Genomic DNA, 16,575 nt, shown 5'->3' on the forward strand with positions numbered 1-16,575 from the left:
TTTGATCCCTGGGAAGATCCCCTAAAGGAGGAAATGGCAACATTTTCCAGTATTCTTCCCTGGAGAATCCCATAGACAGAGGAGCCAGGTGGGCTACAGTCCTTAGGGTTGCAAAGAGTCAGACACAGTGGAGGTGACTTAGCATCCACGCAGATAGAAATAAAGTAAGCAGAAATGGTCCAGGTGTCCAGAGAAAGAGAACCAGATATGCATGGCTTTCTTGACATAAGAGAAACCATTTTTTGGTCTAGGCCATTTTGTGATCTAACCTGGCTACAAGGCTTCTCCTTGAAAAGGTATCAGTAGTAAAGATTTTCAGTGGAAGTGACAAATAGATTCAAGGGATCAGATCTCATACAGTGCTTGAAGAACTGTAGACGGAGGATCCTGACATTGTACAGAAGGCAGTGATCAAGATCATCCCTAAGAAACAGAAATGCAAAAAGGCAAAATGGTTGTCTGAGGAGGCCTTACAAACAGCTATGGAAAGAAGAGAAGCCAAAGGCAAAGGAGAAAAGGAGAGATACACCCATTTGAATGCAGAACTCCAAAGAACAGCAAGGAGAGGTAAGAAAGCCTTCCTCAGTGATCAGTGCAAAGAAATAGACGAAAACAAGAGAACAGGGAAGACTAGAGATCACTTGAAGAAAATAAGAGATACCAAGGGAATTTTCCATGCAAAGATGGGTACAATACAGGACAGAAATGGTATGGAATTAACTGAAGCAGAAGATATTAAGAAGAGGTGGCAAGAATACAGAGAAGAACTATACAAAAAAAAAAAAAAATCCTCATGACCCATATAATCACGATGGTGTGATCACTCACCTAGGGCCAGACATTCTGGAATGCAAAGTCAAGTGGGCCTTAGGAAGCATCACTGCGAACAAAGCTAGTCAAGGTGATGGAATTCCAGTTGAGCTATTTCAAATCCTAAAAGATGATGCTGTGAAAGTGCTGTATTCAATATGCCAGCAAATTTGGAAATGAAGCAGTGGCCCCAGGACTGGAAAAGGTCAGTTTTCATTCCAATACCAAAGAAAGGCAATGCCAAAGAATGCTCAAACTACCACACAATTGCACTCATCTCACAGGCTAGCAAAGTAACACTCAAAATTCTCCAAGCCAGGCTTCAACAGTACGTGAACGAAGAACTTCCAGATGTTCAAGCTGGATTGAGAAAAGGCAGAGGAGCAAGATACCAAATTGCCAACATCCATTGGATCATCAAAAAAGCAAGAACGTTCCAGAAAAACATTTATTTCTGCTGTATTGACTATGTCAAAGCCATTGACTGTGTGGATCACAACAAACTGTGGAAAATTCTTAAAGAGATGGGAATACCAGACCACCCAACGTGACTCTTAAGAAATCTGTATTCAGCTCAAGAAGCAACAGTTAGAACTGTACAGGAAACAACAGACTGGTTCCAAATCGGGAAAGGAGTAGTCAAGGCTGTATATTGTCACCCTGCTTATTTAACTTATATGCAGAGTACATCATGAGAAATGCTGGGCTGGAAGAAGCACAAGCTGGAATCAAGATTGCTGGGAGAAATATCAATAACCTCAGATACGCAGAGGACACCACTCTTATGGCAGAAAGCAAAGAAGAACTAAAAAGCCTCTTGATGAAAGTTAAAGAGGAGACTGAAAAAGTTGGTTTAAAACTCAACATTCAAAAACTAAGATCATGACATTCAGTCCCATCACTTCAAGACAAATAGAAGGGTAAACAGGGGGGACAGTGACAGATTTTATTTTCTTGGGCTCCAAAATCACTGTAGGTGGTGACTGCAGCCATGAAATTAAAAGATGCTTGCTCCCTGGAAGAAAAATTATGACCAATCTGGATAGCATATTAAAAAGCAGAGACATTACGTTGCCAACAAATGTCTGTTTTGTCAAAGCTATTGTCTTTCTAGTAGTCATGTTTGGATGTAAGAGTTGGATTACAAAGAAAGCTGAGTGTCAAAGAATTTCTGCTTTTGAGCTGTGGTGTTGGAGAAGACTCTTGAGAGTCCCTAAGACAGCAAAGAGATCCAACCAGTCCATCCTAAAGGAAATCAGTCCTGAATATTCATTGGAAGGACTGATGCTGAAGCTGAAACTCCAATACTTTGGCCACCTGATGAGAAGAGCTGACTCACTGGAAAAGACCCTGATGCTGGGGAAGATTTGAGGGCGGGAGGAGAAGGGGACAACAGAGGATGAGATGGCTGGATGGCATCACCGACTCAATGGACGTGAGTTTGAGTGAACTCTGGGAGTTGGTGATAGACAGGGAGGCCTGGCGTGCTGTAGTCCATGGGGTCGCAAAGAGTCAGACACCACTAAGTGATTGAACTGAACTGAACTGTACTGAGTAAAGATCTTAGATAATCAAAGGAAAAACTTACAAAGGGAAGTAACAAAGGCAAAGATAACAAATACTGAACAGATTCCTCTAATTCAATGTTGAAAACCAGCCTAAAGCACTTAAGCTATTTTGCACAATTTAAATCTGCCTTCCGGCAAGAACTACCTGGTGGCTCAGAAGTTAAAGTATCTGCCTGCAATGTGGGAGGTCTGGGTTCCATCCTTGGGTAGGGAAGATCCCCTGGAGAAGGAAATGGCAACCCACTCCAGTATTCTTGCCTGGAGAATCTCATGGACGGAGGAGCCTGGTGGGCTACAGTCCACGGGGTCACAAAGAGTCAGACATGACTGAGCGACTTCACTTTCTTTCTTTCTTTTCTGGCAAGAATACACAGAAGAACTATACAAAAAAGATCTTAATGACCCAGATAACCATGATCCTGTGATCACTCACCTAGAGCCAGACATCCTGGAGTGTGAAATCTAATCGGCTTAAGGAAGCATCACTAGGAAGAAAGCTAGAAGAGGCCATGAAATTCCAGTTGAGATATTTCAAATCCTAAAAGATGATGCTGTACTGTTAAAGTGCTTCACTCAATATGTCAGCAAATTTGGAAAACTCAGCAGTGGCCACAGGACTGGAAAAGTTCAGTTTTCATTCTAATCGCAAAGAAAGACAATGCCAATGAATGTCCAAACTACTGCACAATTGCACTAATCTCACATGCTAGCAAGGTCATGCTAAAAAATCCTCCGAGTTTGGCTTCAATAATATGTCAACCAAGAACTTCCAAATGTACAAGCTGGTTTGAGAAAAGGCAGAGGAACCAGATATCAAATTGCCAACATCCATTGGATCATAGAAAAAGCAAAAGGATTCCAGAAAAACATCTACTTCTGTAGAATTGACTATGCTAAAGCCTTTGACTATGTGGATCACAACAAATAGTGGAACATTCTTAAAGAGATGGAAATACCAGAAGACCTTACCTGCCTTCTGAGAAACATGTATGTAGGTCAAGAAGCAACAGTTAAAACTGAACATGGAACAACAGACATTAAAAATTGAGAAAGAAGTACATCAAGGCTGCATATTGTCACCATGCTTATTTAACTTATATGCAGAGTATATCATGTGAAATGCCTGGCTGGATGAAGCACAAGCTGGAATCAAGACTGCCATGAGAAATATTAATAACGTCAGATATGCAGTTGACACCACCCTTATGGCAGAAAGTGAAGACGAACTAAAGAGCCTCTTGATGAAGGAGAAATAGGAGAGTGAAAATGCTGGCTTAAATTTCAACATTCAGAAAACTAAGATCATGGCATCTAGTCCCATCACTTCATGGCATACAGATGGGGAAACAATGAAAATAGTAACAGATTTTATTTTCTTGGGCTACAAAATCACTGTGGATGGTGACGGCATCCATGAAATATAAAGATGCTTGCTCTTTGGAAGAAAAGCTATGACAAACCTAGACAGCATGTTAAAAAGAAGAGATATTACTTTGCTAACAAAGGTCCATATAGTCAAAGCTATGGTTTTTCCAGTAGTCATTTATGAATGTGAGAGTTGGACCATAAAGAAGGCTGGGCACAAAAGAATTGATGTTTTGAACTGTGGTGTTGGAGAAGACTCTTGAGAGTCCCTTGGGCTGCAAGGAGATCAAACCAATCTTAAAGAAACTCAATCCTGAATATTCATTGGAAGGACTATGCTGAAGCTGAGTCTCCAATACTTTGGCCACCTGATGAGAAGAGTTGACTCATTGGAAAAGACCCTGATGCTGGGAAAGATAGAAGGCAGAAGGAAAAGGGGATGACAGAGGATGTGATGGCTTGATGGCATCACTGACCTAATGGACATAAGTTTGAGCAAGCTCTGGGAGATAGTGAAGGACACAGAAGCCTGGCATGCTACAGTCCATGGGGTTGCAAAAAGTCAGACACGACTTAGTGACTGAAAAACAACATTAGAAGCCAAACCATTAGATCAAGTGGAATCTAAGAGATAATGATGTTGAAGTTTTCTGACCCTGATGACTTCAATCAACTAAAACTTGGACTCTGCCTACTGTCCAAGCCCCTTCATCAATAGGCAAACACCCTTAGCTTAAAACGTCCCATCTTGCTATTCATGGAGAGACGACTTTAGGAAAATCTCCAGTGTTCTCCTTACTGCTTCAAGTAATAAATCCTCCCTTCACCCAGTCTTCAGCTTGGTTGTGTCTTTTGGCTGAACACTCAAGATGTTAACCCAGTTTGAGGATAAGAATAGCCCCAAGATTTGCAGAACAAATCACTCTTCAGTATACCAAATATTTAAGATTATCATGGGTTATTGGCATCTTAATCAAGCTTCCCATTCAGAAGGTGAATACTGGAGTGGGTTGCCGTGCCCTCCTCCAGGGAATCTTCCTGATCCAGAACCTGCATCTCTTACGTCTCCTGCATTGACAGGCAGGTTCTTTACCATTAATGCCACCTGGAAATCTTGCTGGATCATACGGTATCTCTATTTTTTTATTTTTTAAGAAATCTCCATACTGTTCTCCATAGTGGCTGTACCAATTTTTACATTTCCACCAACAGTGTGGTAACATACCCTTTTCTCCACATCCTCTCCAGTATTTATTGTTTGTAGATTTTTGAATATCGACTTTCTGATTAGTGTGGAGTGATGCCTCATTGTAGTTTTGATTGGTATTTCCTTAAAGATGCAAATCAAAGATGTTGAGCTTTTCATGTGTTTATTGTCCATCTCTGTATCTTCTTTGGAGAAATATCTGTTTAGATCTTCTGCCCTTTAATTGGGTTGCTCATTTTTTTGATATTGTGTTGCATGAGTTGTTTGCATATTTTGGAGATTATTCCCTTGTCCATTTCTTCCTTGGCAAATATTTTCTCCCATTTCGAGGGTTGTCATTTTGTTTTGTTTATGATTTCTTTTGCAATGCAAAAGCTTTTAACTTTAATTAGGTCCCATTTGTTTATTTTTGTTTTTATTTTTATTACTCTAGGAGGTGGATTGAAAAAGATCTTCCTGTGATTTGCATCAAAGACTGTTTTGCCTATATTTCCCTCTAAGGGTTTTGTTGTACCCATCTTACAATTAGGTGTTTAATCTATTTTGATTTTAATTTTGTGTTCTAATTCCATTTGTTTACTTGTAGTTGTCCAGTTTTCCCAGCACAATTTATTGGAGAGGCTGTCTTTTCTCCCTTGGAAGGTAGGGAGAGTTTATAAAAAGTTACAGAAAAAGAATCTTAAAATTCTGCAAAGCTCTAATTTCCCAAGGAGAGATAATTCAGAGACCTTTTGTTGGTCACAAATTCATATTGCCTTTCCCATTTAAAGAGCATATCCAAACCTCCCTTCTAGTGCTTTGTATTATTTTTCCTCTACAAAAAATACCAACACATGTAACTCAACGTTGGTTGTTTCCTAGTAGATGTATTTGTGTTGTTAAACTATCTAGCAATTACATCATTCTTCTAATGTTTACATTCCCTACAGATTCTGGAAATAGGTACATGATCAGATTAATTTACTCCTCTCCCTAGGTGCCTTTGGGAAATAATTCTATCTGGAACCTTGACCTTAAGGAACACCTGAATTCATCTTATTTCTTTTTGGCTTTGAATTTTGTATCTTAAGCCTGACAATCTGATGTACAAGAGGAAAGTATTGCTTAACCATGTTATGCCCAAGTACAGTTCAGAGTCTCTAAAACAAGCTATTCTTTTGTAAAACACACAGAACATGGTCTTTTGCTGATGTATGAGGTATGTGTGGCCTACTGTGAGTTTTTCAGAAGCTTCTCAGGGCACTAGGCCACAACTTGGGCTCCAGAATGGTCTCTAAAGCTCACTGATTGTGTGGCCTTGAATTATTCACTTACATATCAACTTCACTTTTCTTCTTACAGTGAGTAGTAGCATTGCTATCTTATGGTATTTTTGAAAAATTCAAAATGAGATAAAGAATATATCAATATGTGCTTTTGAAATGGTTAAGTATTATTCAAGGTTAAGTCTACAGGTCTTTGTGAACCTCATTTTCTGCCATTTATTAATACGCAGTCTAGCAATCCAACGCTGCAGTGAAAAGACTGGATTCAGATTCTCATACTGATACCCACAGGTTTAAATATCAAGTTTACTACTCCACAGTTATCTAATATTGGGTAAATTTCTTAAAATATCCGAAAAGCAGTTTATCATTTATTAAGTGGGGCAAATAATGTCTTTCATTTAATATTCATTCATCTACCATTAACAATTCCCCTATGGGACCTGGATCAGGAAGATTCCCCTGGAGAAGGAAATAGCAACCCACTCCAGTATTCTTGCCTGGGAAATCCCATGGACAGAGGAGACTGGTGGGCTATAGTCCATGGGGTAGCAGAGTCAGTCACAACTTAGTGACTGAGCATGAATATGATACGGGACTTCCCTGGGGATTTGAAGGTTAAGAATCCTCCTTGCAATGTAGGGGCTGTGGGTTCAATTCCTGGTTGGGGAACTAGATCCCACCTGTCATAGGGCAGCTAAGCCAGGGCCCTGCAACTAGACAGTGGGCATGGCACAACTACTGAGCCCACAGACAGCAAAGAAGATCTCACGTGTCACAACCAAGACTCAACACAGCCAAATCATATTTTTTAATTCCCTCTATTTTTCTTAGATTGCACTCCTCCACCAAAATATGCAATGCAAAAATACCTTGCCTTTTCTAGAGACTGCAATTTAGAAACTTAGGAGCACTCAGAAAAGTTCTTGGAGAGTTGCAGGGAAAGGTAATGACTTGGAAAATAGGGTATGTGAAGGAAGTTTAAAGGAACTAGACATTTGAAACTGAGCAGTAAACTAAGTGGTGGCTGTGGGGGTGAAAGTGTCTTTTTGGAAATAAAGATAAGGAGATGGAATGATGATCATCTCCTTCCACCCATGAAGACAAAAGAAAAGGAGTAAGAGGGAGAGACTGCAACTGTATGATTTTCTGGTTAAGGATGGTGAGCAGAACATAGGCACTAATTCTCTGCTTCCCCCCAAATCCAGTCTAAGCACTATAAGGACAGTGTGATACATACATTTCTTCTTTGAAAGGCAATTGTCCGTTAAGAAAAAGAGAATGAGAGATAACAAAAACAAAACTCAGGAAGCAAGAAAGTCTACAGACAAGCGGTAATTGATGAGCTGAATGAAAAGGCTGACCCCTAAGCTGGCAGTAGGAAACATTAATAAATAACCTAAACACCCTAGAACTCCCTGTGGCCCATTAAGCCTCTGCAGTTTAATGCAGGGATGAAACCCCAGAAAATAGGCTTAAAAGTCTGTTAGAGTCTCCCATGGCCATCATAGCCTAGCAACTTCCCTTTCTCTTCATGTGGAAGCCTGGAGGGTTATTATTTTACAGTATAAATGGAGAGTTTCTGTGCTGGGAGATACCAGACACAGTGGATCATGGTATACCAAATTGTAAACTGAGGGATTCTATGACTGAGTGCTCATTGCTTGGAAAACAGGATGTGTGAACCAAGTTTACAGTCAAATGAACTAAACTGCTGATATTGTCCAACTTTCTTCCCCAACTTGGCTACCAGGCAGGGTGATCTTATAATTTACCATCCAGACCAGGGCTCTCATCCTCTGCCACCTCCTTCTCCTTTTGCCTTCACTATTTCCCAGTGTTAAGGTCTTTTCCAATGAGCTGGCTCTTTGCATCAGGTGGCAGAGGATGAGGTGGTAAGAGAGCATCACTAACTCAGTGGACATGAATTTGAGCAAATTCTGGGAGATAGTGGAGGACAGAGGAGCCTGGCGTGCTGCAGTCCATGGGGTTGCAAAGAGTTGGACACAATTTAGTGACTGAACAGCAGCAGGAAAGTCTCTATTCATAATTACCTACTTTGGAACATTATTTAAATTACAGTAAGTCCTCTACATATGAATCTTTAAGTTGCAAGCTTTCAAAGATGCGATTCACACGTCCAACCACGTATTAGTCACATGTGTGTTGTCATGTGTGTGTCCTCTACAAGTTGTTGCGCCTTTGTGTTCTTTGCAGTACTATGTAGAGTATAGTAGTACGGTATATTTGTTTCAAGTCCAAGATGTCCTCAAGCAAGAGTAAAAGAAACAGTGATGTAGCTGGTACTGCCAAGAAGAGAGCCATGAGGCAGGATATGGTGAGACGATGCAGGAAATGTCAAGGGGATTCTCTATATTTGAGGAAGCACTGTTAGTTTTTGAGGCACGGGACTCGAATATAGAACAGTACGAAAAGGTGGCAGGAGCCATTCAGAATACAATCCAGTGTTACTATGTCATCAATAATGAGGAAAAAAATAAAAATAGCTACTATGCAGACATAACTGGATCGTTTTTGCCAGAGAACTGAATCCAGGCAAGGACTGGAACCTGTGCCATCAACATCAGGTGTGAGTGTAATCACAGCTTGTCTTCCACCTCCTGTTGCTGAGGATCCTTCAGCTCTACCATCTCCCGCCTCCTCTGCCCCCTTCACCAGTCAGGAACTCTTCCTGGCGGTTCAGTCGATGCCTCCCCCTGTATGCCAACTGTTGTAACTGTACTACTGCACTTTTCAAGGTACTGTACTATAAGATTAAAAATGTTTTCTTTATTTTTTGTTTGTTTTCTACGTGTTATTTATGTGAAAAGTATTATAAACTATTACAGCACGGTACTATATAGCCAGTTGTGTTAGTTGGTGCCTTAGCTAACTTTGTTGAACTTATGAACTAATTGGACTTAACAAATGCATTCTCAAAACGGAATACATTGGTATGTAGGGAGCTTACTGTCTACATTTCCCAGGCAAACTGAGGGTTATGGCATTATAAGCTTATTCCTAGAACTCTATCAGTCAGACATAAACTCCCCAGAAAGCAGTTTGAAAAGCCTTCCCTGAGCGACTCTGAAGAATTCAAGAAAAAAGTCATAAAGAGGTTGACACCCAAGATTTCCGAAAGAAACAACATCCTCAGTTAACTCTGCAGTGAAGACCATATTCAACATGTTCCAGCCAGGAATAGCATTTACAGAACCAAATAATGTCAAATCTAAATAATGATCTTGCTACAATTATAATTTTTAAATATTTGGAGACATGGAAGTTTGCATGTTAGGAGTAGGATTGGGAAAGCTCTAAAATCAAATCTTGATCCTCTACAGGGAGAAGTTAATAAAACATACAAATTAAAGATAAAATCTCAGAAGATAAGCATGCCATTTAAAAATGTGGATAAAACTTTTGAAAAATGGTTAGGTTGGTGGCTGCTATTTTTCTTTTTCTAATAACAAGTCTGGTGTGCTATTTCACCTTTCCAGCAGGCTTGGAAAAATATGGCATACAGGCCAAATCTGTCTGGTGGTCTGCTTCATTAAAAAAAATGAAGAAGATTTTAGGGATACAGACACACTCATTTATTTCTATAATTCTAGAAATATCAATAACCTCAGATATGCAGATGACACTACCCTTATCGCAGAAAGTGAAGAGGAACTAAAAAGCCTCTTGATGAAAGTGAAAGAGGAGAGTGAAAAAGTTGGTTTAAAGCTCAACATTCAGAAAACTAAGATCATGGCCTCTGGTCCCATCACTTCATGGGAAATAGATGGGGAAACAGTGGAAACAGTGTCAGACTTTATTTTTGGGGGCTCCAAAATCACTGCAGATGGTGATTGCAGCCATGAAATTAAAAGACGCTTACTCCTAGGAAGGAAAGTTATGACCAACCTAGATAGCATATTCAAAAGCAGAGACATTACTTTGCCAACAAAGGTCCAGCTAGTCAAGGCTATGGTTTTTCCAGTGGTCATGTATGGATGTGAGAGTTGGACTATAAAGAAAGCTGACCACCGAAGAATTGATGGTTTTGAACTGTGGCGTTGGAGAAGACTCTTGAGAGTCCCTTGGACTGCAAGGAGATCCAACCAGTCCATTCTGAAGGAGATCAGCCCTGGGTGTTCTTTGGAAGGACTGATGTTGAAGCTGAGACTCCAATGCTTTGGCCACCTCATGCAAAGAGTTGACTCATTGGAAAAGACTCTGATGCTTGGAGGGATTGGGGGCAAGAGGAGAAGGGGACGACAGAGGATGAGATGGTTGGATGGCATCACTGACTTGATGGACATGAGTCTGAGTGAATTCTGGGAGTTGAAGATGGACAGGGAGGCCTGGTGTGCTACAATTCATGGGGTCACAAAGAGTCAGACACGACTGAGAGACTGAACTGAACTGAACTGAATGGCTATTTATACAACTGTGCTGCTGAATAGTTACAACAGAGACCTTATGACCCACATAGCCTAAAATATTTATTATCTGTAACTACAGAAAAAAAAAATGTCTGCTGACCTCTTTAAACTATGAATGTGGATAGTTGTCTAAAAAAAAAATTAGAAACATAGTGATGTCGAATACATTCTAACAATGAATGCTTCTATTCACTAGAATGATGAGTTGATCAAAATTAAGGGCTGTCATTCCTGGAGCTGGTTGTCTACTGGCAGAAAAATTCCCTCTTCTAAATTATTATGGAATATCCTAGTTGAGAGCTTCCCAGTAGTAAAGAATCTGCCTGTCATGCAGGAGTCATAGGTTCCATCCCTGGGTTGAGAAGATTCCCCTGGAGAAGGTAATGGCAACCCATTCCAGTGCTCTTGTCTGGAGAATCCTATGGACAGAGGAGTCTGGCAGACTACTGTCCATAGGGTAATAAAAGAGTCAGATATGACTTAGCAACTGAGCAACAACATCCTAGTTGAAGCCTGGATATTAAAACAGTTGGTATATAAAGACAATGACTAGTCTGTGCTCTTCAAATTATGTTAAGAAAAAAAATATTATTATCCTTTTTTTTTAACTTTAGATATTCAACATTTTTGCTCTGCCATCTGTTTGGTTCAAAATATATAATACAGTTCAATTCAGTCACTCAGTTGTGTCCAACTCTGCCACCCCATGGACTGCAGCAGGCCAGGATTTCCTGTCTTTCACCAACTCCCAAAGCCTACTCAAACTCATGTCCATCACATCAGTGATGCCATCCAACCATCTCATTCTCTGTTGTCCCCTTCTCCTCCCACCTTCAACCTTTCCTAGTATCAGGGTCTTTTCTAGTGAGTCAGTTCTTCACAAAATATAGCCAAAGTAGTGGAGTTTCAGCTTCAGTGTCAGTCCTTCCAATGAATATTTGGGACTGATTTCCTTTAGGATGGACTAGTTGGATCTCCTTGCCGTCCAAGGGACTCTCAAGAGTCTTCTCCAACACCACAGTTCAAAAGCATCAATTCTTCAGTGCTCAGCTTTCTTCATAGTCCAACTCTCACATCCATACATGACTAAAATGCTTTATAAGTAATAGCATCTGTGCACCTACCTACAAGGTCTACTAGCAATAATGAAATAGGAGGTAAAACTATTTCTGGAACTGTGGTTCTCAGAGCTGGGAACAGTTTTCTCTCAATGACAGAGTCCAGCACTCATTTCCGAGCCTCAGAATTTAAGTGTCTCCTTTGGGGAAAATCCTGAATGGTATTCCAGCAGCATCTTTCTTGTTCAATTGCTTTTTCACATTGCATTACCTAAACATATTGCCCTGTCTCCTGGTGTCATGTTCCTTAATATGCTTCCTAATAAACTGCCCCATTTTTGATCACACAGGAAGTAACACCTTAAGAGATCAACAGATTTCCATTCCTTACCTCTACCTAAGGTATCAAATATCAGTTGTATTAGAAGTGAAATATACTAATCAAAACTGTTGGGTTTGAAAATAATTTTTTCAGACCAAGTGAAACTAATACTCTCAGGAGTAAATAAGCCCTTTCCTGTCAACAGTTATTATTGATTCTTTGACTCAAAATTAAATTGAAATAGAATGAGTAGCAATATCTTCATCACTACAAAATAACATAAGTAGTTTAAGGATCATGAACAAGTAGTGTCCTCTCAATAAAACAGTCTAATAATACAATATGCCTTTTCTGAGATCAAAGTCTGGCATTAGCTAGAGATTATGGGTTGCACTTAATACCATGTGAGTGTGTGCATGCTCAGTCATGACCAACTCTTTGTGACCCCACGGACTATAGCCCGTCAGGCTCCTCTATCCATGGGATTTTCCAGGCAAGAATACTGGAATGGGTAGCCATTTCTTTCTCCAAGGGATCAAACCCATGTCTCCTGGGGTTCCTGCATTGGCAGGGGGATTCTTTACCACTGTCCCACCTGGGAAGCTCACTTAATATCATAGATTCTTTAAACTCCCTCCAAGGAGGTGTAGTAAGAGATTGCTTTAGGTATACTTGTATCGGGGGGAAAAAAAAGCCAAAAACAATACAACAGCAACACTTTTGATGTGGGAGTTATAATTATTCTGGATCTGGCAAGATCATTATTCTCTGCCTGCATGTGGAGAGGACTGAAACTCAAATACACATAAAGGGAAAAAGGCTGGGAAGTAGGGGATCAAGGTAAGTTTGGTCATTCAGCTCACAGACAAGTACGTGCTCACAGGGAGCTTAAAGGTACTTATTGAGACCAATCATAGTGGCTAACACTTAGTAGGGACTCAGTACCTATTGAATGCATGAATAAATGAATGACTGTATCTATTTATGTCCACAAGAATAATTGAATAGACAAGTGAAGAAAAGGAACAAGCTAGAGAATCAGACTTAAAGTTACAAGAAAGACAGCATGTGTGCAATGAGCTAAGGGCCAAAAAAGATGTGATTCACATAATTCTGATGAAGTTTTCTCTGTCTGGCACTCAGAATTTACCTATAATAATGAATTATATATAATTATATTTTATGAGGAAGTATAATCATACAAAGGAGAAGGCTATGGCACCCCACTCCAGTACTCTTGCCTGGAGAATCCCATGGATGGAGGAGCCTGGTAGGCTGCAGTCCATGGGGTCGCTGAGGGTCAGACACGACTGAGCGACTTCACTTTCACTTTTCACTTTCATGCACTGGAGAAGGAAATGGCAACCCACTCCAGTGTTCTTGCCTGGAGAATCTCAGGGACAGGGGAGCCTAATAGGCTGCTGTCTATGGGGTCACACAGAGTCGGACACGACTGAAGTGACTTAGCCTAGCCTAGCCTATAATCATACAAAGATAGAAAGTAGCTATTTTTTTTAAGTTTCCAATATATACAAATTGCCCTTTAAAGATAAGTTGCAATAAATAACAAGGTTGGTGTCAAATGGCTCCAACTGTCAATATATATAAGTTAATGGAAATGAATACTGCTCTCAGAACAAAAGCAAAATGATGTTCACATAACATGAACACAAAGACAGACCCACATTCTCAAGCTCAGACTCTTACTATAATAAGAGTTCATGAAAACCTTGGAATATCATCGCCACACTTGAGAAAATGGTATTTCACTGAGTGAAGAGATGAGAGATAATCATGGAAGAAATATTTACTCTGTGTCAGATATTGGGATAGACATCCCAGTGGGTGCTGGGGTAGGGGTGAGGATTATACATTATTCTAAGGCTTGGCTTCTGCTCTTAAGGAACCTACATTCTACTCAGAGAGAGAAAATACATTTAGAATTAGTGCAATCCCAAATCAGGGGACACATATGCTACCATGCATCAGGCATGAATTTACTAACGTTTGTTGGGAAGTAGAGGAGTGTGCTGGTGTTGCATGACATCTAATTTCCCACATACGAAAGTTCAGGATCACAAAGATGGATCAGAACAGGCATTAGAATGTGTCTCTTAACTCTGAATGGTCTGCTTTCTGCAAGCTACTGGGTAAAAGAACAGGTGAGTGTTGTAAAGGTGATGACAGCGCTCTGCCTTCAGTGTATTATTTCTCTGTGACATTTAATATGAAGACACACATGATGTAAAGTTCCATCATTTTCCTGAATGAAAGGACAGAATAGCCAAGATACGACTGAACACGTTATAAGTAAAAATTAATATTACATTGCTTTAGTGACTAAAAATTTACCATTTGGAGTCTACAGTACTTCTTTCTATACCTCATCCAGTTCCCATAATAACAGTCTGAGTTCAGGATGTAATTCTTCCCATATTATAGATGAGAAAACCAATGTTCAAAAATTCAAAGTAGTAAAGCACACTGCTGCTGCTGCTAAGTTGCTTCAGTCGTGTCCGACTCTGTGCGACCCCATAGACGGCAGCCCATTGGGCTCCCCTGTCCCTGGGATTCTCCAGGCAAGAACACTGGAGTGGGTTGCCATTTCCTTCTCCAATGCATGAAAGTGAAAGTGAAGTCGCTCAGTCTTGTCCGACTTAGCGACCCCACAGCCAATGCTTAAAACCATCTCTGCAGCAGGGACTACGGTGCTGATGAAAGCAGTGTCACTGGTGACATAAAGAAGCGCGATTGGGTGAAAAGACTGTTAGATGGAGGTAAATTTCAAATCACATCAAAATTTTTGCCCTCAAAACAGAAGTAAAACAATCATCTTTGTGTAAACTCATGGAACAATTCATGAATCCACAATCTTCCCAATCTTATCAGTTCAATTTAAATGATAGTAAGTAGGGATTTCCCTGATGGTCCCTTAGTTAGTGTCTCCCATCTTTCACTGCAGGGGGGTGTGGGCTCCATTCCTGGCTGGGGAACTATGCCACATGATGGACTGTACAGTCAAAAAAAAAAGAGTCTATTTAGTCTATTTAAACAACAATAATTGCATTACTGAAAGAAGAAGAAGAAAGAAGGGAAGGAACAGAACAAGAAGGTGGGAGGGCAGGGGGACTAGTCATCAGAAAGTAAATAGCAACTTTATATTTTTCTCATCAGCATAATGGTATATGTAAGGCATTCAACTATTAAGCCAGGTCCAGGATTCTAGATTAGGTTTGCTCTGATTCAGAGAAGAGTAGTAACCTTCTTCTTCTTCTTTTTTTTTAACCTTCTTATATATTCCCAACCAAGTTGCAATTACAGCTAGGGACTCTGCAAGATTTCCCCACTGGCTTTTAACATCACCAGCCTTCCTGAAAATACCATTTCATTATTGTTGCCAGAAGCAGTGGGGTAGCAGGCATAGATTTATTTTTAAAATTGTTATGTTCGTCAATAGTTGAGTGTTCTTTTACATGACTTCCAAGGTTTAGTATATAAGATCCAATATCTAAGAAAATCAATTGCTTTGCTTAGTTATATCACAGAACGGCAGAGAGAAAGAGTTAAAGAAAATGCTGACAAACCTTATTATTCATGAACTATAACATCAATAATAGTATTTCATGGGGACAGAGTTTGTTCAGTTTTTCTTTATTTAATCTCTGTGTTATCATAAATTTATCACCACCATTAACAATAAAGAGTAAAATTATACAAATAGACTTAACATTAGGGAAAATTATCAGATGTAATACTTAATTAGCCAAGAATACATAACCTCTCACAGAGGGTTTGGATGCCTGACACTTCAAAACTTTTCTGAGATATAGTATGTTTCATGGCTCCATGGCAAGGCTTGTCAATATCTGTAATTCTTAAGGATAAAAAAAAAAAGGCTTTTTCACTGTACTCCCTTTCTGTTTGACAAAGCTTTATGACTATAGCTATACATAAACCCAACTAAGTGAGTAACCCTGACCCTACCACTCTTATTCTTGGGGGGAAAATAATTTGCTTAAAGGGGAAAAAAGGAATACAAAACTTTGAAATTTCTAGTATTTTAATTATTCACAAAGAATAAATGTGACAGAGCAATTGGAATGGTAGGAAAAGAGACAAAATTAACTAAAAATGAAATGTGATTATGTGTCCTTTTAATACTCTACTGGTTCTCTTGTGATTCATTGTTAGAGACAGAGGTGCATAAGAAAAAAATATTGATTTAAACATTTTCTTGATGTAATTTGAATCTCTTCCTTTAAGCCCCACACAGCAAAATGCAAATGACTGACCTCTTGGTGCCAAAATCAGCTTCCCTATCAGTGGCTTGTAAGAACAAGTCTCCTTTCTCTTGTTTTCCCTGCGCTTAATAATGATCTAATTTAGGCAAGTGCATGGCTGAATGAAAAACAATTGATATGAGATATATACCCATTTTTGTGTTGGTTCAAGGAGAGTTTCACCTCTTGGGAAAGAAAATGGATTACCGTTTCTGCTCAACAGTGTTAAGTACTGCAAATCAATATATAAAATAGTTTGGTAAACGATTC

At 39.7% G+C, this 16,575-nt stretch overlaps 1 protein-coding gene and 1 long non-coding RNA gene across 3 annotated transcripts in view; one reads left to right on the forward strand and one right to left on the reverse strand.

Moving 5' to 3' along the window:
- LRRC4C (leucine rich repeat containing 4C) overlaps nucleotides 1–16,575 on the reverse strand; it is a 1,420,098-nt gene that overhangs the window by 1,181,503 nt on the left and 222,020 nt on the right. The window lies entirely within an intron of this gene.
- Nucleotides 1–16,575, forward strand: part of LOC132342292 (uncharacterized) — a 30,571-nt gene that overhangs the window by 12,927 nt on the left and 1,069 nt on the right. The window lies entirely within an intron of this gene.

This window comes from Bos taurus, chromosome 15 (assembly GCF_002263795.3).
Source record: "Bos taurus isolate L1 Dominette 01449 registration number 42190680 breed Hereford chromosome 15, ARS-UCD2.0, whole genome shotgun sequence".
Classification (NCBI taxonomy): Eukaryota; Metazoa; Chordata; class Mammalia; order Artiodactyla; family Bovidae; genus Bos; species Bos taurus.